The following is a 23,189-nucleotide window of genomic DNA, read 5'->3' as shown; positions in this document are numbered from 1 at the left end:
TGAGATCATGACCTGAGCCAAAGGCAGAGGCCCCAACCCACTGAGCCACCCAGGCGCCACTAGACTACCTTCCTCAGTCAAACTTGCCTCAGTCCCAGCCCAGAGGACCCCTCCCCAAGAAGACAAGCAAAAACTCTTGTCCACACCACCTCAGCCAACCAGAGAGTTCTGAGGGCCTTAGTTTCTTGTGGAAGAGGTGGTAAGTCTCATTTACAAGCAGACCAGAACTCACCTATTTAAAACACACCACATTCATGCAAGGGATCAGAAAGTATTGACAGCAAGCAATGAGGATCTCTGCAGACAACTGGCCTGAAGGAAAGAGCAGCCAAAAACACAACAGCACAGGGCATGCAACACACACTGGAGGCACTCCTTGAAGTGCCAAGTCCTGGGCACTACAGGAACTCATCTTCCAAAGGTCATTACTTTCCAGAGAAGCAGACATAACTGGCTTTTCTAACACATAGAAGAAAGCAGAAAGCAGAGACAGGAAATTATCCCAAATGAAAACAAAATAAGGTCATGGCCAAAGTTCTAGGTGAAACAGATATTAGTTACAAACAAGATGGAGAATTTAAAGCAATAATCAGAAGGTTACTAACTGGCCTTGAGAGAAGAGTATAAGACATGAATTAGACCCTTACCACAGAGATAAAAAAGCTTAGAAATTACTAATCAGAAATGAAAAATGCGATAAATAAGATTAGAAACAAGCTTGATGCAATTAACAGGATGCTGGAAGAAGCAGAGGGAAAAAATCACATAAAAGAAAATAATGGGAAATAATGAAACTGAACAAAAGAGAGAAGAATTATGCAACATGAGAATACACTTAAGGAAATCAGTAACTATATTACATGTGATAACGTTTGTACTGTAGGAGTCTAAAATGAAGAAGACAGAGAAAATGGGGTAGAAAATGTATTTGAAGAAAAATTCCCCAATCTGGGGAACAAAAAGTCATACAGATCCAAGAGGAATAAAGAAATCCCATCAACATCAACAAAAGCAGGCCAACACCACAACATATTGTAATTAAATTTACAAAATACAGTGATAAACAACAAAAAAAATTAAAAGAGGAAAAGAAAAGAAGTCGTTAACTTACAAGGGAAAACCCATAAGGCTACCTGGAGATATCTCAACAGAAATTTGAAAAGATAGAAGAGAAAGGCATAATATAGCTGAAGTGCTGAAAGAGAAATATATGCAGCCAAGAATCCTCTATCCAGCAACATTATCATTCATAAAATAAGGTGAGGTAAAAAGTTTCCCAGACAAAAACTAAAGGAGTTCATGATCCCAGAAAAGCCCTGCCAGAAATATTAATGGGAGCTCTTTGAGTGGAAAGGAGAGGCCAAAATTGACAGACAAGAAAGGATCAGAGAAAATCTCCAGAAATGAGAAAACAAGTAACAAAATGACACTAAATAACTATCTATCAATAATTATTTTGAATGCAAGTGAGTTAAGTGACCCAATCAAAAGGTATAATTGTCAGAATGGATTAAAAAATCAAGACTCATCCAAATTCTGCTGACAAGATATTCATATCAGACCTAAAGACGCCTGTAAATAGAAAGTGAGGAAATGAAGAAGTTTTTATCACACAAATGAATGTCAAAAGAAAGCCAGAGTACCAATATGTACATGGGACAAACAGACAAACAGACTTTAAAATGAAGACTATATAACAAGCTCAGGTCATGATCCCAAGATCCTGGCCCTCAGGCTCCCTACACATCAGGAAACCTGCTTCTCTCTTTCCCACTCCCCCTGCTTGTATTCCTTCTCTCACTGTTTCTCTTTGTGTGTCAAATAAATAATAAAACCCTAAAAAAAAAGAAGGACATATTTTATAACAAAGGGGACAATCAAGCAAGAAGATCTAACAATTGTAAATATTTATCTCCCCAATACAGAAGCACACAAATATACAAAACAATAACAGACATTAGGGAACTAATTGAGGATAACAAAATAATAGTAGGAGAGCTTAATACCCCAGTTTCATCAATTGACACATCATCTAAACAAAAACTGAAAAAGGAAACAATAGCTTTAAATGACACACAGGATCAGATGGACTTAGTAGTATCCAAACATTAGGGAGCTAACTGAAGATAACACAAAAATAGTAAAAGAGGTTAATGCCCCAGTAACATCAATTGACACATCATCTAAACAAAATAATCAAAAAGGAAACAATGGTTTTGAATGACACACTGGATCAGATGGACTTAATAGATATATTCAGTACAGTCCAGCTTAAAAACCACAGAATACACATTCTTTTCAAGTGTACATGGGGCATTCTCCAGAATAGATCAAATGTGAGGTCACAAAGTAGGCCTCAACAAATACAAAAAGACTGAGTACACACCATAAAACTTTTCTAACCACAGCATGATGAAACTATAAGTCAACCACAAGAAAAAAATTAGAAAGATCACAAATACATAGAGGTTAAACAACATACTACTCAACAATGAATGGATCAAGCAAAAAATCAAAGAAGAAGTTAAAAAATACCTGGACACAAATGAAAATAAATACACAATGATCCAAAATATATGGGATACAGCAAAAGCGGTTCTATGAGGGAAATATAGAGCAATAAATGGCTACCTTAAGAAGCAAGAGAAATCTCAAACATTCTCATGTTGTATCTGAAGAACTACAAAAAGAAACATGAAACCAGTGAAAGGAAGGAAGTTCAGAGCAGAAATAAATGATATAGAGGCTAAAAGACTATAGAACAGACCCATGAAATCAGGAGCTGGTTTTGTGAAAAAGAATTAATAAAATTGATAAACCTCTAGCTAGAATTATCAAAAAGAAAAGATAAAGGACCCAAATAAATAAATTCACAAATGAGAGGGGAGAAATAAAAACCAACACCACAGAAATACAATTATAAGGAAACATTATGAAAAACAATATGTCAACAAATCGAACACATGGAATAAATGGATAAATTCCTAGAAACATATAAACTACCAAAGATGAAATAGGAATAAATAGGAAATTTGAACAGAGAGATAACCAGCAAAGAAATTGAGTCAATAATTAAAAACTCCCCAAACATAAAAGTCAAAGGCCAGATAGCTTCAAAGGAGAATTCTACTAATCATTAAAGAAAATTAATACCTATTCTTCTCAAAATGATCCAAAAAATAGAAATGGAAGTAAAACCTCCAAACTCATTCTATGATGTCAGCATTACCTTGATACCAAAGCCAGAAAAAGACTACATCAAAAAAAAAAAAAAAAAGAATTACAGGCTAATATCCCTGATGTGCATGGATGCAAATATTCTCAATAAAATATTAGCAAAGTGAAGCCAACAGTACATTAAAAGAATCACTCACCATAATCAAGTGTGATGTATTCCTGGGCTCCAAGTGTAGTTCAGTATTTGCAAATCAGTGTCATACATCACATTAATAAAAGAAAGGATAAGAAAGTTATGATCCTTTCAATAGATGCAGAAAAAGCATTTGACAATGTACAACATCCATTCATGATAAAAACTGTCATACAAAATAGGGTTAGAGGAAACATACCTCAATATCATAAAGGCCATCTATGAAAAACTCACAGCTAACATCATTCTCAATGGGGAAAAATCTAAAAGTTTCACCTCCAGGGTCAGGAAAAAGGAATGTTCACTCCCACCACTGTTGTTCAACATAGTACTGGAAGTCCTAGCCACAACAATCAGACAATAAAAAGAAATAAAAGCCATCCAAATCTCTAAGGAAAAAGTAAAACTTTCACTATTAGCAGATCACATGATATTTTATATAGAAAGCACAAAAGACACCACAAGAAACTTCAAGAAATGATTAATGAATTCAGTAAACTCATAGGATCTAAAATCAATGTGCAGAAATATGTTGGAGTTCTATACACTAATAATGAAAATGCAGAAAGAAAGTTAAGGAATAAATTCCATTACAGTTGCATCAAAAACAATAAGATACCTAGGAATAGGAATAAACCTAACTAAAAAGATGAAAGAACTGTACTCTGACAACTGTAAAACACTAATGAGAGAAATTGAAAATGAGGCAAAGAAGTGGGAAAATATCCCATGATCATAAATTGGAAGAAGAAATATTGGTAAAATATCTATACTACCCAAATCAATCTACACTTTTAATGCAAACCATATTTAAATACCACCTGCATTTTTCACAGAGCTAGAACAAAAAATCCTAAAATTTATATGGAACTACAAAATATCCTGAATCAGCCAAAGCAGGTTGAAAAAAAAAAGAAGAGAAGTTGGACACGTTGCAATCCGAACTTCAGGTTATTTTAAGAAGCTGTAATGATAAAAACAATATGGTACTGGCACAAAAATAGACACATTTCAGTGGAAGAGAATACAAAACTCAAAATCAAACCCACAACTATATAGTATAGTATAATATAGCATAGTATAGTATAGTTAAAGAACAAAGCAAGAAAGTATATCCATTTAGAAAAAGAGGGTCTCTTCAACAAATGGTGTTGGGGAAAATAGGACAGCAATCTGCAAAAGAATGAAACTGGACCACTTTGTTACATGATACATAAAAATAAATTCAAAATGGATGGAAGACCTAAATGTGAGACCTAAAACCATAAAAATCCAAGAGAAGAACACTGGCCATAACCACTTTTACGTAGGCCATCATAACTTCTTCCTAGATATGTCTCTGGAGACAAGGAAAACAAAAGCAAAAATAAACTATTGGGATTTCATCAAAATAACAAGATCCTGCACAGTTGAGAAAAAAAATCAAACTCTAAGGTAACCTTTAAATGGAAGAAGATATTTGGAAATAGCATATCTGATAAAGGGTTATTATCCAAAATATAAAAAGAACTTATAAAACTCAATACCTAAAAAATGAATAATTCAATTAAAAATGTGCAGAGAATATGAATAGATATTTTTCAAATGAAGATGCCCAGATGACCAACAGACACATGAAAAGATGCTCAACTTCATTCATCATCAAGGAAATAGAACTAAAGTGAGACATTAGCTCACACTTGTCAGAATGGCTTAAATCAACAACACAAGAAACAAGAGGTGCCAGCAAGGATGGGGAGAAAGGGAAACCTCTTGCACTCTTAATGGGAATGCAAACTGTTGCAGTCACTCTGTAAAAGAGTATGCAACCTCCTTAAAAAGTTAAAAATACAACTACCCTATGGCTCAACAGTTGCACAACCACATATCTATCGAAAGGTTAAAAAACACTGATTCAAAGAGACACATGCACACTAATGTTTATAGCATCATTATCAACAATAGTCAAATTACAGAAAGAGACCAAATGTGCACCCATGATGAACTGATAAAGAGTAAGTGGCAAATCTATATCTATATCTAATATATATCTATATATCTATATAATACACATATATATAATATTATATATGTATTATATATATATATATACATAATATGTATATAGAATATTACTCAGCCACAAAGAAAAAAAGAATGAATCTTGCCATTTGCGATGACATGGATGGGGTAAAGTATTGTGCTAAGTGACAAAAGTTGATCAGAGAAAGACAAATACCATATGAAAATACTATATGATTTCACACATATGTGGAATTTAAGCAACAAAACAAACAATCAAAAGGGAAAAATAAAGAGAGAGAGGCAATCTAAGAAACAGACTCTTAAGTATAAAAAGCAAAGTGATGGTCACCAAAAGGGAGGTGGGCAGAGAGATAGGTTAAAGAGGTGATGGGTACTAAGGGGTGCACTTGTTATGATGAGCAGTGAGTGTTTAATGGAAGGGTTAATCACTGTATTGTAAGCCTAAAATTAATATTTCATTGTATGTTAACTAACTGGAATTTAAATTATAACATAAGAAAACGTGGAAAAATAAAGATACTCACTGAACTTCAGTAAAGGGTGGAGGACATCAGTGAGACCCTTGACAAAGAGATAAAAAATAACATATCAATATTTTTAATGCCATTCTGATCAAAATTCCACCGGTATTCTTCAAAGACCTGGAGAAAATAATCCTAAAATTTGTATGGAATCAGAAGAGACCCCGAATCGCTAAGGAAATGTTGAAAAACAAAAATAAAGCTGGGGGCATCACGTTACCTGATTTCAAGCTTTATACAAAGCTGTGATCACCAAGACAGCATTGTACTGGCATAAAAACAGACACATAGACCAGTGGAACAGAATAGAGAGCCCAGATATGGACCCTCAACTCTATGGTCAAATAATCTTCGACAAAACAGGAAAAAATATACAGTGGAAAAAAGATAGTCTCTTCAACAAACGGTGCTGGGAAAACTGGACAGCTATAGGGAGAAGAATGAAACTCGACAATTCTCTTACACTGTACACAAAGATAAACTCAAAATGGATAAAACACCTCAATGTGAGACAGGAATCCATCAGAATCCTAGAGGAGAACATAGGCAGTAATCTCTTCGATATCAGCCACAACAACTTCTTTCAAGATATATCTCCAAAGGCAAAGGAAACAAAAGCGAAGATGAACTTTTGGGAATTCATCAAAATCAAAAGCTTCTGCACAGCAAAGGAAACAGTCAACAAAACAAAGAGACAACCCACGGAATGGGAGAAGGTATTTGCAAATGACAGTACAGACAAAAGGTTGATATCCAGGATCTATAATGAACTCCTCAAACTCAACACACACAAAACAGACAATCATATCAAAAAATGGGCAGAAGATATGGACAGACACTTCTCCAATCAAAACATACAAATGGCTATCAGACACATGAAAAAATGTTCATCATCACTAGCCCTCAGGGAGATTCAAATGAAAACCACATTTAGATATCACCTTACACCAGTTAGAATGGCCAAAATTAAGAAAACAGGAAACAACATGTGTTGGAGAGTATGTGGAGAAAGGGAAACCTTCTTCCACTGTTGGTAGGAATGCAAGTTGGTGCAGCCTCTTTGGAGAACAGTGTGGAGATTCCTCAAGAAATTAAAAATAGAGCTTCCCTATGACCCTGCAATTGCACTCCTGGGTATTTACCGCAAAGATACAGATGACATGAAAAGAAGAGCCATCTGTACCCCAATGTTTATAGCAGCAATGGCCATGGTCGCCAAACTATGGAAAGAACCAAGATGCCCTTCAACGGACGAATGGATAAGGAAGATATGGTTCATATACACTATGGAGTATTATGCCTCCATCAGAAAGGATGAATACCCAACTTTTGTAGCAACATGGATGGGACTAGAAGAGATTATGCTGAGTGAAATAAGTCAACCAGATAGAGTTAATTATCATATGGTTTCACTTATTTGTGGAGCATAACAAATATCATGGAGGGCAAGGGGTGTTAGAGAGGAGAAGGGAGTTGGAGTAAATTGGAAGGGGAGGTGAATCATGAGAGACTATGGACTCTGAAAATCAGTCTGAGGGGTTTGAAGTGGCAGGGGTGTTGGAGGTTGGGGTACCAGGTGGTGGGTATTATAGAGGGCACGGATTGCATGGAGCACTGGGTGTGGTGAAAAAATAATGAATACTGTTTTTCTGAAAATAAATTAATTAGTAAAAAAATAACATCAGAGATGAAGAACTCAATAAATGAAATCAAATATATAATAGACGGAATAAATAATATGTGACAGAAAGCAGAGGAACGTATCAGTGGTCTGGAAGATAGAGTAATTGAAAATAATGAAGCTGAGCATGTGAGAGACAAACAAATACTGCATAATGAGAATAAACTTTGAGAATTGGTTCTTCCATCAAGTATAGCTGTATTTGCATTATAAGGATCCCAGTTGAGGGGAGAGAAAGGTGGGCAGAAAATGTATTTGAAGAAACAATACGTGAAAATTTCCTAAATCTTGGGAGGGAAATAGATCCAGATTCAGGAGGCAAGAGATCATTTTAAAGATTGTAAGAGAAAGAAGAGAGTTACCTACAAAAGAAACCCCATAATGATTTCAGCTATTTCAGCAGAAGCTTTGAAGGCCAGAAGTGAGTGGCATGATGTATTTGAAGTGCTGAAAGGAAAAATATGCAGCCAAGAATACTTTATTGAACAAGGATATCATTCAGAATAGGAGATATAGTTTCCTAGATAAACATACTTAAAATAATCCATGACCAATAAAACAGCCCTACAATAAATGTTATGGGGGACTCTATGAATGGAAAACAAGAGAAAGTAAGTACGAGTAAGAAAAATTAGAAGCACAAAGTAAAAGGATGTAAAAGATGATACCAAATATCTGAACCATGAATGGGAAAAGAATAAAGAGTGAGTCCAAAAATAAGTAACCATCTAGTTAAATATAGACTGCTATATGCAGATGTTATATGTAAGCTGAATGGTAACCACAAATCAAAAAACAGTAATATTTATTTTGCAACTAGTGCCAGGTGATGGAACTCTCTCAGGACAAGTGTCACAAACATCACACTACTTGGGACAAAATAAAGCCCTACCACTAAAAGTAAAATTATAAGCAAGGATACCCTACTGTCAACACTAAGATTGGTCCCTGTCACATTCATACAGTCCACATTTGGTGAGTCAACAAAAAGAGCCATGCTTTGAGGCTGGATGTGGGGAACTTTGTCTGGGGCTCTGACTGCTGTACTTGTAAAACAAGGATTATTGATTTGTTTACAGTGCATCCAACAAGGAATTAGTCCACACACAAGACCCTGGTGAAGACCTGTATCATGCTCATTGACACTGTGAGTCAGTTGGTATCACTGTGTGTCACTGTGAGTCACTGTGGTATCAATTCTGCTATGCACCACACCTGGGCCACAAGAAGGGGACCAAGCTGATGTCCAAGGAGGAAAAAATTTAAAAAAAAACTAACTAAAAAACTCAAAAGAAATATAATTAAATGGGGAAAACGCTGAAGTTAGCAGTTTTCTGGAGAAGTTCCAGGATGGCAAGCTTCTTGAATGCATCACTTCAAAAACAGGCCAGTGTGGCCATGTAGATAGCTATGTGCTAGATGAGAAGGAGGTAGACTCCCATCTGAAGGAAAGAAAAAAAAAAGCTCATAAAGGCAAATAAATCTTCCTACCTCTTATCTTTGATCATGTAATAAAGGTGTTCATTGTTTTAAGCAAAAGCAGTAATAAATATGCAAAAAAATAAAAAGTCAGAAACCAAAATATATCATTAAAAAACTCCAGCAAACCATGAAAGAGAGACAGAAAAGAAAGGAACACAGAAAAACTACAAAAACAACAACAAATAAAGTAACAAAATGGCAATAAGCACAAATCCATCAATAACTGTTTTGGGGGCACCTAGGTGGCTCAGTTAGTTAAGTGACCAACTCATGATTTCAGCTCAGGCCATGACTCAGGGTTGTGAGATCAAGCTCCATGTTGGTCTCTGTGCTCAGCATCCTCAGTATGGAGTCTGCTAAAACCTCTCCATTTGCAGCTTTCACTGTTCTTTCTCTCTCTTTCTCTCTCTCTCTCTCTCTCTCTTCCAAATAAATAAATATAATATTTTTAAATTACTTTGAATTTAAATGGACTAAAAGCTTAAAAAAGAAATATGGTGACAGAATGGATAAAAAAATAAGACTCATCTATATTCCGCTTACAAGATACTCATTTTAGACAAAACTAAAAATACCTGCAGGTTGAAAGTGAGGGGATGTAGAAATATTTATCACATAAATGGATGTCAAAAGAAAGCCACAACAAAGAAAAATAAAATGTATTCAAATTGGTAATGAAGAATTCAAACTCTCTCTCTTTGCATATGACATGATTCTTTATATGGAAAACCCAAAAGACTCTACCCCCAAACTACTAGAACTCATAAAACAATTCAGCAACATGGCAGGATACAAAGTCAATGTACAAAAATCAATGGCTTTCTTATACACTAATAATGAAAATACAGAAAGGGAAAGTAGAGAATCGATTCCATTTACTATAGCACCAAGAACCATAAAACACCTGGGAATAAACCTAACCAAAGAAGTAAAGGATCTGTACTCGAGGAACTACAGAACACTCATGAAAGAAATTGAAGAAGACACAAAAAGATGGAAGACCATTCCATGCTCGTGGATCAGAAGAATAAACATTGTTAAAATCTCTATACTGCCTAGAGCAATCTATACTTTTAATGCCATTCCGATCAAAATTGCACCAGTATTCTTCAAAGAGCTGGAGCAAATAATCCTAAAATTTGTATGGAATCAGAAGAGACCCCAAATCGCTAAGGAAATGTTGAAAAACAAAAATAAAACAGGGGGCATCACATTACCTGATTTCAAGCTTTACTACAAAGCTGTGATCACCAAGACAGCATGGTACTGGCATGAAAACAGACACATAGACCAGTGGAACAGAATAGAGAGCCCAGATATGGACCCTCAACTCTATGGTCAAATAATCTTCGACAAAACAGGAAAAAATATACAGTGGAAAAAAGAGTCTCCGCATCCTCGCCAGCATCTGTCATTTCCTGACATGTTGATTTTAGCCATTCTGACTGGTGTGAGGTGGTAGCTCATTGTGGTTTTGATTTGTATTTCCCTGATGCCGAGTGATATGGAGCACTTTTTCATGTGTCTGTTTGCCATCTGGATATCTTCTTTGCAGAAATGTCTGTTCATGTCCTCTGCCCATTTCTTGATTGGATTATTTGTTATTTGGGTGTTGAGTTTGCTAAGTTCTTCATAGATTTTGGACACTTGTCCTTTATCTGATATGTCGTTTGCAAATATCTTCTCCCATTCTCTCAGTTGTCTTTTGGTTTTATTAACTGTTCCTTTGCTGTGCAAAAGCTTTCGAACTTGATGAAGTCCAAAGTAGTTCATTTTTGCCCTTGCTTCCCTTGCCTTTGGCGATGTTCCTAGGAAGATGTTGCTGCGGCTGAGGTCGAAGAGGTTGCTGCCTCTGTTCTCCTCAAGGATTTAGATGGATTCCTTTCTCACATTGAGGTCCTTCATCCATTTTGAGTCTATTTTTGTGTTGGTGTAAGAAAATGTTCCAATTTCATTTTTCTGCATGTGGCTGTCCAATTTTCCCAACACCATTTATTGAAGAGGCTACCCTAAAGATACAAACGTAGTGATCCTAAGGGGCACGTGCACCTGAATGTTTATAGCAGCAATGTCCACAATAGCCAAACTATGGAAAGAACCTAGATTTCCATCAACAGATGAATGGATCAAGAAGATGTAGTATATATACACAATGGAATACTATGCAGCCATCAAAAGAAATGAAATCTTGTCATTTGCGAAAACGTGGATGGAAATAGAGCGTATCATGCTTAGCAAAACAAGTCAAGTGGAGAAAGACAACTATCATATGATCTCCCTGACACCAGGAAGTGGTGATGCACATGGGGGCTTAAGGGGGTAGGAGAAGAATAAATGAAACAAGATGGGATTGGGAGGGAGACAAACCATAAGTGACTCTTAATCTCACAAAACAAACTGAGGGTTGCTGGGGGAGGGGCATTGGGAGAAGGGGGGTGGGGTTATGGACATTGGGGAGGGTATGTGCTTTGGTGAGTGCTGTGAAGTATGTAAACCTGGCGATTCACAGACCTGTACCCCTGGGGATAAAAATATATTATATGTTTATAAAAAATAAAAATTAAAAAAAAAGACAGTCTCTTCAATAAATGGTGCTGGGAAAACTGGACAGCTATTTGTAGAAGAATGAAACTCGACCATTCTCTTACACCGTACACAAAGATAAACTCAAAATGGATAAAACACCTCAATGTGAGACAGGAATCCATCAGAATCCTAGAGGAGAACATAGGCAGTAATCTCTTCGATATCAGCCACAGAAACTTCTTTCAAGATATGTCCCCAAAGGCAAAGGAAACAAAAGTGAAGATGAATTTTTGGGACTTCATCAAAATCAAAAGCTTCTGCACAGCAAAGGAAACATTCAACAAAACAAAGAGACAACCCACGGAATGGGAGAAGGTATTTGCAAATGACAGTACAGACAAAAGGTTGATATCCAGGATCTATAATGAACTCCTCAAACTCAACACACACAAAACAGACAATCATATCAAAAAATGGGCAGAAGATATGGACAGACACTTCTCCAATCAAAACATACAAATGGCTATCAGACACATGAAAAAATGTTCATCATCACTAGCCCTCAGGGAGATTCAAATGAAAACCACATTTAGATATCACCTTACACCAGTTAGAATGGCCAAAATTAACAAAACAGGAAACAACGTGTGTTGGAGGGGATGTGGAGAAAGGGGAACCTTCTTACACTGTTGGTGGGAATGCAAGTTGGTGCAGCCACTTTGGAGAACAGTGTGGAGATTCCTCAAGAAATTAAAAATAGAGCTTCCCTATGACCCTGCAATAGCACTTCTGGGTATTTACCCCAAGTTACAGATGTCTTGAAAATAAGGGCCATCTGTACCCCAATGTTTATAGCAGCAATGGCCACAGTCGCCAAACTGTGGAAGGAACCAAGATGCCCTTCAACGGATGAATGGATAAGGAAGATGTGGTCCATATACACTATGGAGTATCATGCCTCCATCAGAAAGGATGAATACCCAACTTTTGTAGCAACATGGACGGGACTGGAAGAGATTATGCTGAGTGAAATAAGTCAAGCAGAGAGATTCAATTATCATATGGTTTCACTTATTTGTGGAGCATAACAAATAGCATGGAGGACATGGGGAGTTAGAGAGGAGAAGGGAGGTAGGGGGAATTGGAAAGGGAGGTGAACCTTGAGAGACTATGGACTCTGAAAAACAATCTGAGGGTTTGAAGGGGTGGGGGTGGGAGGTCGAGGTACCAGGTGGTGGGTATTATAGATGGCATGGATTGCATGGAGCACTGGGTGTGGTGCAAAAATAATGAATACTGTTATGCTGAAAATAAATAAAAAATAAATTAAAAAAAAAGCCACAGTGGCAATACTTATATCACACAGAATAGTCTTTAAAACAAAGTCTGTAACAAAGACAAAGACAATATATATTAATACAGAAGAAAATCTAACAAGAAAATATGACAATTTTAAATATTTATGCACCCAAAATAGGAGTGCTGAAATACATAAAACAGTTAATAACAAACATAAAGGAACTAATTAACACTAATATAATGGTAACAGGGGCTTTGACACCCTACTTGCATTGGTGAACAGAACATCTAAACAGAAAATAAACAAGGAAATAGTCGTTTTGAATGACACGTTGGACCAGTGGATTTAACAGATATATGCAGATCATTCCATCCTAAAATAGCAGAATGCACATTCTTTACAAATGCACATAGAACATTTTCCAGAATATATCACATACTAGGTGACAAATCAAGTCTCAATGAGTACAAAAAGACTGAAATCATACCATGCATATTTTTGACTACAACACTATAAAACTTGAAGTCAACCACAAGAAAAAATTGGGGAATACCACAAATACACAGAGGTTAAGCAACATGCTACTAAACAATGAATCAATCAAACATGAAATCAAAGAAGAAATTTTAAAAATACATGGGAACAAATGAAAATGAAAACATAATATTCCAATATCTTTGGGATGCAGCAAACATGGTCCTAAGTGGGAAGTATATAGCAGCACAGGCCTATCTTAAGAAGCAAGAAAAATCTCAAATAAAACAACTTGACATCACACCAAAAAGGAACTAGGAAAAACAAATGAAGCCTAAAGCCAATAGGAGAAAGGAAATAATAAAGATCACAACAGAAATAAATAACATAGAATGCAAAAAAAAGACAGCAAAAACAACAAAGAGAGACCAGATCAATGAAACCAGGAGCTGGTTCTTTGAAATGATCCACAAAATGGATAAATCTTTAGCCAAACTCATCAAAAAGAAAAAAAGAGAAAGGAGCCAATAAACAAAATCACAAATGAGAGAGGAGAAATAACAACCAACACTACAGAAATACAAACAAGTACAAGAGAATATTATGCAAAACTTTATGCCAACAAATTGGACAAACAAGAAGAAATGGATAAATTCCTGGTTACATACAAATTATCAAAACTGAAGAAGGAAAAAAAAAAGAAATTCTGAACAGACCAATAACCAGTAAAGAAATTGCATTAGTAATCAAAAACTCTCCACAAACAAAATTTTAGAACCAAATGGTTTCACAAGCAAATTATACCAAACATTTAAATAAGAGTTAATACCTATTTCTCTCAAACCATTCTGAAAAATAAAAAAGTAAAGAAAACTTCTGAATTTATTCTATAACTATCACCCTGATACCAAAACAAGATAAAGTCACCACACACACACACACACACACACACACACACACACACACATACACACACACACACACAAATAGAGCTACAGGCCAGTATCCCTGATGAATATAGATGCAAAAATCCTCAACAAAATATTAGCAAACCAAAACCAGCAATACATTTAAAAAACCATTCGCAAAACATTCAACATGATACATCACATCAATAAGTAAAAGGATACAAACCATATGATCATCTATATAGATGTAGAAAAACCATTTGATAAAGTACAACAGCCATTTAGGATAAAAACCTCAACGAAGTAGACTTAGAGGTAACATACCTCAATATTATAAAGGCCATATAATGAAAACCCACAGTAAGCATCATACTAAATGCTGAAAAACTGTGAGCTTTCCCCCTAAGGTCAGGAACAAGTCAAGGGTGTCCACTCGCACCATTTTTACTCGACATAATTCCGGAAGACCTAACTACAACAATCAGACAACAAAGAGAAACAAAAAGTATCCAAATTGGTAAGGAAAAAGTAAAACTTTCACTATTTGCAGATGCCATGACACTATATATAGAAAACCCTAAAGAAAACCCTAAAGACTCCAACAAAAAGCTACTAGAACTGATAAATGAATTCAGAAACGTTGCAAGATACAAAATTAATGTGAAGAATTCTGTTACATTTCTATATGCCAATAACGAGGTACTGGAAGCAGAAATTAAGGAATCAATCCCATTTAAAATTGCTTGCACCAAAAACAATAAGATACTTAAGAATAAACCTAACCAAAGAGGTCAAAGACATGTATTCTGAAGTTATAAATAATCATGAAAGAAATTGAAGATGACTCAAAGAAAAGGATAGACATTCCATGCTCATGGATTGGTTGAACAAATATTGTTAAAATATTTATACTACCCAAAGCAACTGACACATTTAATGCAGTCCCCATCAAAATTCCACGGGTATTTTTCACATAGCTAGAGCAAACAATCCTAAAATTTTATATGGAACCACAAAAGAACCTGAAGATCCAAAGCACCTTTGATAAGGAAAAGCAAAGCGGGAGACATCAGAATTCCAAACTTCACACTGTATTACAAAGCTGTAGTAATCAAAACAGTATGGTATAGACATAAAAATAGACACATAGATCAATGGAACAGAACAGAAAACCCAGAAAAAAACCCCTCAATTATATGGATAATTAGTCTTTGACAAAGCAGGAAAAAAATATCCAAAGGGAAAAAGACAGTCTCTTAAACAAATGGTGTGGGAAAACTGGACAGCTACATACAAAAGAATGAAACTAGACTACTTTCTTTCTCCATAAACAAAAACAAATTTAAAATAGAGTAAAGACCTAAATGTGAGACCTGAAACCATAGAAATCCTAGAAAAAAGCAGAGGCAGTAAGTTTTCTGACATTGGCCATAGCAACATTTTTCTATATATGTCTCCCGAGGCAAATAAATAAATAAATAAATAAATAAAAGCAAAAGCAAACTATTGGGATTACATCAAAACAAAAAGCTTCTGTACAGTAAAATAAATAATCAACAAAACTAAAAAGCAACCAATGGAACTGGAGAAGATATTTGCAAATGACGTCCAATGAAGGGTGAGTAGCCAAAATATATAAAAATCTTATAAAACTCAAAACCAAAAAATAAATAATTCAACTTAAAAATGGGCAGAAGACATGAATAGACATTTCTCCAAAGAAGACACCTAAATGGTCAATAGGCAAATAAAAAGTTGCTCAATATCTCTCATCATCAATATTTGAAAAATACAAATCAAAACTACAACGACATATCACCTCATACCTGTCAAAATGGCTAACATCAACAACACAAGAAACAACAAGTGGTGGTGAAAATGTAGAGAAAGAAGAAATCTTGTGCACTCTTGGTTAGAATGCAAACTGGTGTATCCACTGTGGAAAACTGTATAGAGGTTCTTCAAAAATTAAAAATAGAAATACCTATGATTTAGCAATCACACTACCATGCATTTACACAAAAAATATAAAAAGACTAATTCACAGTTATACATGCACCCTTATGTTTATAGCAGCATTATTTATAATAGTCAAATTATGGAAGTAGCCCATGTGTCCATCAACTGATGAATGGATAAAGAAGATTTGGTATATATACATATTTTTAAAGATTTATTTATTTTAGAGAGAAAGATAGATTGGGGGGGAGCAGAGGGCAATGGAAAGAGAATATCATGCAGACTCCCCAGTGAGCATGGAGTCCAACATAGGGCTCAATCTCATGAAACTGAGATCATGACCCGAGAAGAAATCAAGAGTTGGGGGTTTAACCAACCCAGCCACCTAGGCACCTATACATAATTTAATATTTTTCAGCCATAAAAAAGAATCAAATCTTGCCATTTGCAAAGACATGGATAGATCTAGACAGTACAATGTTAAGTGGCATTAAGTCAGAGAAAGACAAATATCATATAATTTCACTTATATGTGGAATTTAAGAAACAAACAAACAAAAATGAACAGAGGGGGAAAAGAGAGAGTCAAACCAAGAAACAGACTCTTAAGTGTAGAGAAGAAGCTAGTGGTTAAGAGAGGAGAGGTGGGGGTGTGGGTAAAAATAGGTGATGAGGATTAAGGAATATACTTGTAATGATGATCACTGATTGCGTATGAAATTGTTAAAACACTGTATTGTATACCTGAAACTAAAATAACTCTGTATTTTAACTACAATGGAATTTAAAAGAAAAAAATCTATTAGATTTAGATTGAGCTACTGGTACTGTCCTTATATATTTCTAATCTGTTATATTTTTTCCTTCTCTTTTATTCTCTTTTTATATTTGTTTTTATATCAGTATTTTATTCAATTAAATGGAAAATCAAAAATGTTTTTCTTTATGTGAATAAACAGTAACTCTTCATTGACAATTCCAAGATGATAGCATCCTATAATTTCTATAATTTCCACGGAAAGTTTTTGGTCAAGTTTCTGCCCATACTTCACAAACTTATTGTCATTTTTCTAAGAAATTTTTGATTCTGTTATTTTTCCATAGATGATTGAGGAAACATATCCAGTGAATAAGAGACCAAGGCTTTGAAAGGGTGAAAGTCAAAAGTAAATTAGACCTCTGATGACTCAAACTCCAAGGAAAATCAAATGGAATATTTCTTTAATGAATTTTTAATTGCATACAGGAAAGCAAAGAATAAGATGAACATTTTTCTGTTTGTTTTTCACTTTCACAGAAACTCCTTCCTTATATGCTTTTAGATGGTCACATTTTGCTGACATTTACAAACATTTCATGTTGATCTTACATGGGTCACATCAATCACCTATACACTTTCAATGACACTTTGTTAAATAAACTGTCATGAAAGATTTATAGAGAATTTAATAAAAGTAAAGAAGTTTTAATTTAACTTTTAAAGATGCATTACCCCTTTTCCGAGATGTAATATCATGTCTAAAACACCATGAAACTTTTTCTAGCAATAAAAATAAAAATTAAAAAACAACCCTGTTCTCTCACAATTTTATTTGCATAATCTTCTTCTTCCAAACACTGGAGGTGGGAGTAGGAAGGAAAACCTTATTTCCAATTTAATACTCCTCAGATGTAATGGTTGTGCATTGATCCCATGCTAAGAAACACTATGTGTAAGTTAAGAGTATTTGGAATTTATTCACTAAAGAACAATTAAATAAATGAGTCTTTAATCCATCCATGCAAACAAGTGCTTCCCTCAAACCCTTGAGTCATTGTATTCTGAATTAAGACATATATGGATGACAAAGGTGGCACAATTCATTCCTCACACATTATTAAGTTATCCCAGTGGAGGAGGGTTACTAAAAAGCTATGCCAAAATTTATAGATTTTTAAATAAGAATAATTACAATTCAAGACCATTTAATTCAATTTTAAGCTAGCAGCTACATTAAACATTTGGTTAGTTTTTTTTTGTTGTTGTTGTTGTTCATTTGCTTTTTTTACGAAATAAAAAATCAATGTTCATTTGAAGTATATTTGTAAGGAGTCACTAAAACTCTAGCAATTTGTGCAAGGAAAGAAATAATAATGTTATACTGCTATTATATATCTCATTGTGATGAGAGAATAGGTAATAAAAATTTTGCTAACATCATGGATCACTCTTTTTTTTTTTTTTTTTTTGCTTTACATGTGAATTTGTTGAAGTGCTAATTTGGAATGTGATTCTATATTGAGGAACTGTTCCAATCCCCCTTGTAAGTTTCCTTGTTTAATGCTCTACTTACTGACAGATATGGGTTATTTCCCTTGTTATCAGTTCTCAGGAAAAAATTTTTTTTTTAATTTTTTTTTTTATTTCCAGCATAACAGTATTCATTATTTTTGCACCACACCCCGTGCTCCATGCAATCCGTGCCCTCTATAATACCCACCACCTGGTACCCCAACCTCCCACCCCCTGTCCCTTCAAAACCCTCAGATTGTTTTTCAGAGTCCATAGTCTCTCATGGTTCACCTCCCCTTCCAATTTCCCCCAACTCCCTTCTCCACTCTAAGTCCCCATGTCCTCCATGCTATTTGTTATGCTCCACAAATAAGTGAAACCATAAAAATTTAAAACTTTTTAGATTATTGAGTTTTGTCTTCTGTAAAAGAAGAGTATATTCTGGTAATGAATAATTAATAATTTTATAATTTTAGACCCTTATGTTTAAAGGGGCAACTTATATATGTTAAAACACCCAAATATAACTGCTTAGTACAGTATCTAGCATGTGTTAAGTACATACTATTTATTCAACATTAAGTTATGTATTGGTTATGTTTCTAAAGGTGAGATTTGACCTGTAATATAATCAAATATGTGCTTTAAAAAATAAGCTCTACTATAACAGAATTCAACTTTACAAATGGTTAGAATACACAAACCATTCTTCATGAAAGAAAGCCCAGAGCAAACTTACATTTTAAACATAGCATTCATAAGTCATTGATACACAGAGTTTGGAAATTTAGTAAGTTTATAGCAATAAAATAATATTCTTATGAAGAGTTAACATGTAGGTTCCTTTCCTATTTCAAAAGCTAATGTTCTCCTTTGATAATATTTATTAAATTTCTGTTACACTTATTAATATCAAAATATCTTTCTTGAGTTCCTTTCTTTAAGAAACCACAGTGAACCCTCTCATCTTTTATTCCAATAACAGCAGGCTGAGAGTTTCAGTTTTTTTATTCTTTTATTTTTAAATAACAAATTCTGCATTTGTTATGAAATCAAAAAAGAAATTTCTGAGTTATCAAGATATTAGGGGGAACAAACTTGATTCTCAAATTAAGACTTAACTAGCGGGACGCCTGGGTGGCTCAGTTGGTTAAGCAGCTGCCTTCGGCTCAGGTCATGATCCCAGCGTCCTGGGATCGAGTCCCACATCGGGCTCCTTGCTCCGCGGGGAGCCTGCTTCTCCCTCTGACTCTGCCTTCCACTCTGTCTGCCTGTGCTCGCTCTCGCTCTCTCTCTCTCTTGACAAATAAATAAATAAAATCTTAAAAAAAGAAGACTTAACTAGCAATTCAACTGTAGAAACACATTTTGAGACTCACTGGAAAATCTTATACTAAAAGAGTAAGTAATGAGGAATCAGTAACATAATACAAAGGCAGTTTCTTATTATGGGGCTATAAAAAATTCAATATCATGTTAATGGTATTTTCACTTTATCAAAGAGAATTTGAGTAAAGAAATTTACCTTTAGGAATAGAAATGCTAAACACTCTACTTGACAACACCAGGTCTGCACATTTACTACCACATCAGAGCTGTTTTCATTACAAAACTATTGCCATTCTAATCATTAGTTTTGATAAACTGAAATTTAGGGGCCTCTCATTCAGTAAGGGAAACTAAACATTATCTCAGAAAGCTGAGATGACAAAGAATGAACTAGGACATTTAAATTATCTTTAATATTTACAAGTTAAGTTTGTTAAGTTAAAGGTCAGAATAATATATTTGATTCTACATTACTTTGTCCCACAAATGTAGAGGTTAGTAAAATACATTTGAATCCTCATGAATTCAAATGAGCAAACATATAAAACCTACAGCATGGTGCCAGGTATAGGTGCCAGGTAGTGGGTGTTCAAATAATTTTTTTTAAATAACTGAAAGAACTTTCTCAGAAAGCATTTTAAAGTAAGTTGAAGTTCTTGCAAAACTAAAATTAATCCTTAAATTTTTTAAAGATTTTATTTATTTATTTGACAGAGAGAGAGTTCACAAGCAGGCAGAGAAGCAGGCAGAGAGGGGGAAGCAGGCTCCTGCTGAGCAGAGAGCCTGATGTGGGGCTCAATCCCAAACCCTGAGATCATGACCTGAGCCAAAGACAGAGGCTTAACCCACTGAGCCACCCAGGTGCCGCCTTAAAAAATTTTTGTGTGGCATCTAGATGCCTTCTAGTAGTCTTTAATAGCTTAATACAGCTTCTACAAATATTTCTTCTGATCTACAACATAAGCTTTATATAAAAAACAGTTTTACATGGGTAAACTAATTATAAAAGAATTAAAGAACAAAATAGCACGTTATTTTCATATTTGAGGTGAAAAAATATTTTTGGAATGCTTTCCTGATTTGAAGCCAATCACTTATGATTAAAAACATCCCTCTTAAGGAAGGCACTTGTTGTGACGAGCATTGGGTGTTGTATATACGTGGTAAATCACTAAATTATATACCTGAAATTAATGTTCCACTGTGTGTTAACTAACTGGAATTTAAATAAAAACTTGAAAAATGAAAAATAAAAAATAAAAACATACTTCTTGTTTTTTTTTTATTTAAAATATTTTCTATTGTTAAAATATCAATACTACCCAAAGCATTCTACAGATTTAATACCATCTCTATCAAAATGCCAACAGCATTTTTCAAAGAACTAGAACATATAATCCTAAAATTTGTATGGAACCAAAAAAGACCCCAAAGAACCAAAGCAATTTTGAAAAAGAAAAATAAAGCTGAAAGTATCACAATCCCCGATTTCAAGATACACTAAAAAACTGTACTAATCAAAACTGCATGGTGCTAGCACAAAAACAGACACACAGATCAATAGAACAGAATAGAGGACCCAAAAATAAACCCACAATTATATAGTCAATTCATCTTAGACAAATGAGACTAGAATATGCAATGGGAAAAAGCCTCTTCAACAAATGATGTTGGGAGAACTGGATGGCTACAGGCAAAAGAATGAAGCTGGGCCACTTTCTTTCACCGTATACAAAAATAAACTCAAAATGGATTAAGGACCTAAATGGGAGACTTGAAACTATAAAAATCCTAGAAGAGAGCTCAGGTAGTAATTTCTCTGACATCAGCTGTAGCAACATCTTTCTGGATATGACTCACTAGACAAGGAAACAAAAGCAAAGATAAACTATTGAGACTACATTAAAAAAAAACATTCTACACAGCAAAAGAAACAATAAAAATACTAAAAGAAAACCCACTAAATGGGAGAAAATATTTGCAAATTGTGTATCTGATAAAGAGTTAATATCCAAAAATATATAAAGAACTTAACATAAATGAACTCAATAACCCAAATAAGACAATTTAAAAAAATAGTCAGAAGACATGAATTGACATTTTTCCAAAGAAGACAGTCAGATAGCTAACAGATATATAAAAAGATGCTCAACATCATGCATCATCAGGGAAATGCAAATCAAAACCACAATGAGATATGACCCTCTATCTCTCAGAATGGCAAAAAAACAAACAAACAAACAAACAAACAAAAACACCCCACAAGAAACAACTGTTGACAAGAATGTGGAGAAAAAGGAATCCTCTTGCAATGTTGGTGGGAGTGCAAACTGGTGCAGCTACTGTGGAAAACAGTTACAAGTTCATCAAAAAAATGAAAAATAGAATTACCATATGAACCAGTATTTCCACTACTGGGCTTTTATGAAAAGAATATGAGAACGCTAATTTGAATTGATATATGCACCCTTATGTCTATTGCAGTATTATTTATTTACAATAGCCTACTTATGGAAACATCCCCAGGGTCCATTGATAGATGGATGGATAAAGAAAATCTATTATATATAGACAATGGAATATTACTCAGCTACAAAAACGAATGAAATCTTGTCATTTTTGACAACATGAATGGAATGGATGTAGAGGTTAAAATGCTAAATGAAGACTTGAGAGGTAAGATGGCAGAGGAGTAGCAGACTGAAATAACATCAGATCCCAGGAATTCAGCTAGAAAGGTATCAAACCATTCTGAACACCTACAAACTCAACAGGAGATAGAAGAGAAGAACAGAAATTCTAGGAATTCTAGAATTCTAGAAAATCAGCCACTTTCTGAAAGGCAGGACATGCAGAGAAGTGAATCAGCAGTGACAGGAAGATAGAATACGGTGGGGGAGGGGGGGCGGTGGGTAGCTCCTGACCAGTGGCAGAGCAGTGGAGCACAAAATCAAAACTTTTAGAAGTCTGCTCCACTGAAGGACTTGGCTCCAGAGGCTCAGGAGGAGTGGAGCCCTTGTGGGAAGAGTGTGGTCTCAGGCCCATGGGGTCACAGGAAGATTGGGGGTGTCTGAGTGTGGCAGAGCTGCCAGGTATCAGAGCGGAGAATCCAACTAAAGAGACAAAGCCTATGAGTGAGCTTTCAGATTGGGGTTACCTTAAACTGTGATCCAAGGCATAGTCTGGCCACTGTTCTTCTAGCAGGGACACATAAGTGGCAGATCCAGGGAAACTCACCTTCCTCCTCCAGGAGGAGCAGTGTGGCAGGAATCTGCTGGTTTTAGAGACTCCAAATAGGGCCATTCCCCAGAGAGAAATACTAGGTCACAGGTCAGGTGAGCT

The 23,189-nt window shown here is 35.1% G+C and overlaps 1 protein-coding gene and 1 pseudogene across 1 annotated transcript in view; one reads left to right on the top strand and one right to left on the bottom strand.

The window, feature by feature from the left end:
• DACH2 (dachshund family transcription factor 2) overlaps positions 1-23,189 on the bottom strand; it is an 896,917-nt gene that overhangs the window by 520,526 nt on the left and 353,202 nt on the right. The window lies entirely within an intron of this gene.
• LOC116582915 lies at positions 8,427-9,078 on the top strand (annotated as a pseudogene).

The sequence above is a fragment of the Mustela erminea genome, chromosome X (assembly GCF_009829155.1).
Source record: "Mustela erminea isolate mMusErm1 chromosome X, mMusErm1.Pri, whole genome shotgun sequence".
Classification (NCBI taxonomy): Eukaryota; Metazoa; Chordata; class Mammalia; order Carnivora; family Mustelidae; genus Mustela; species Mustela erminea.
Note: the sequence above shows the minus strand (reverse complement) of the source record. Positions and strands in the feature narration are given on the sequence as shown.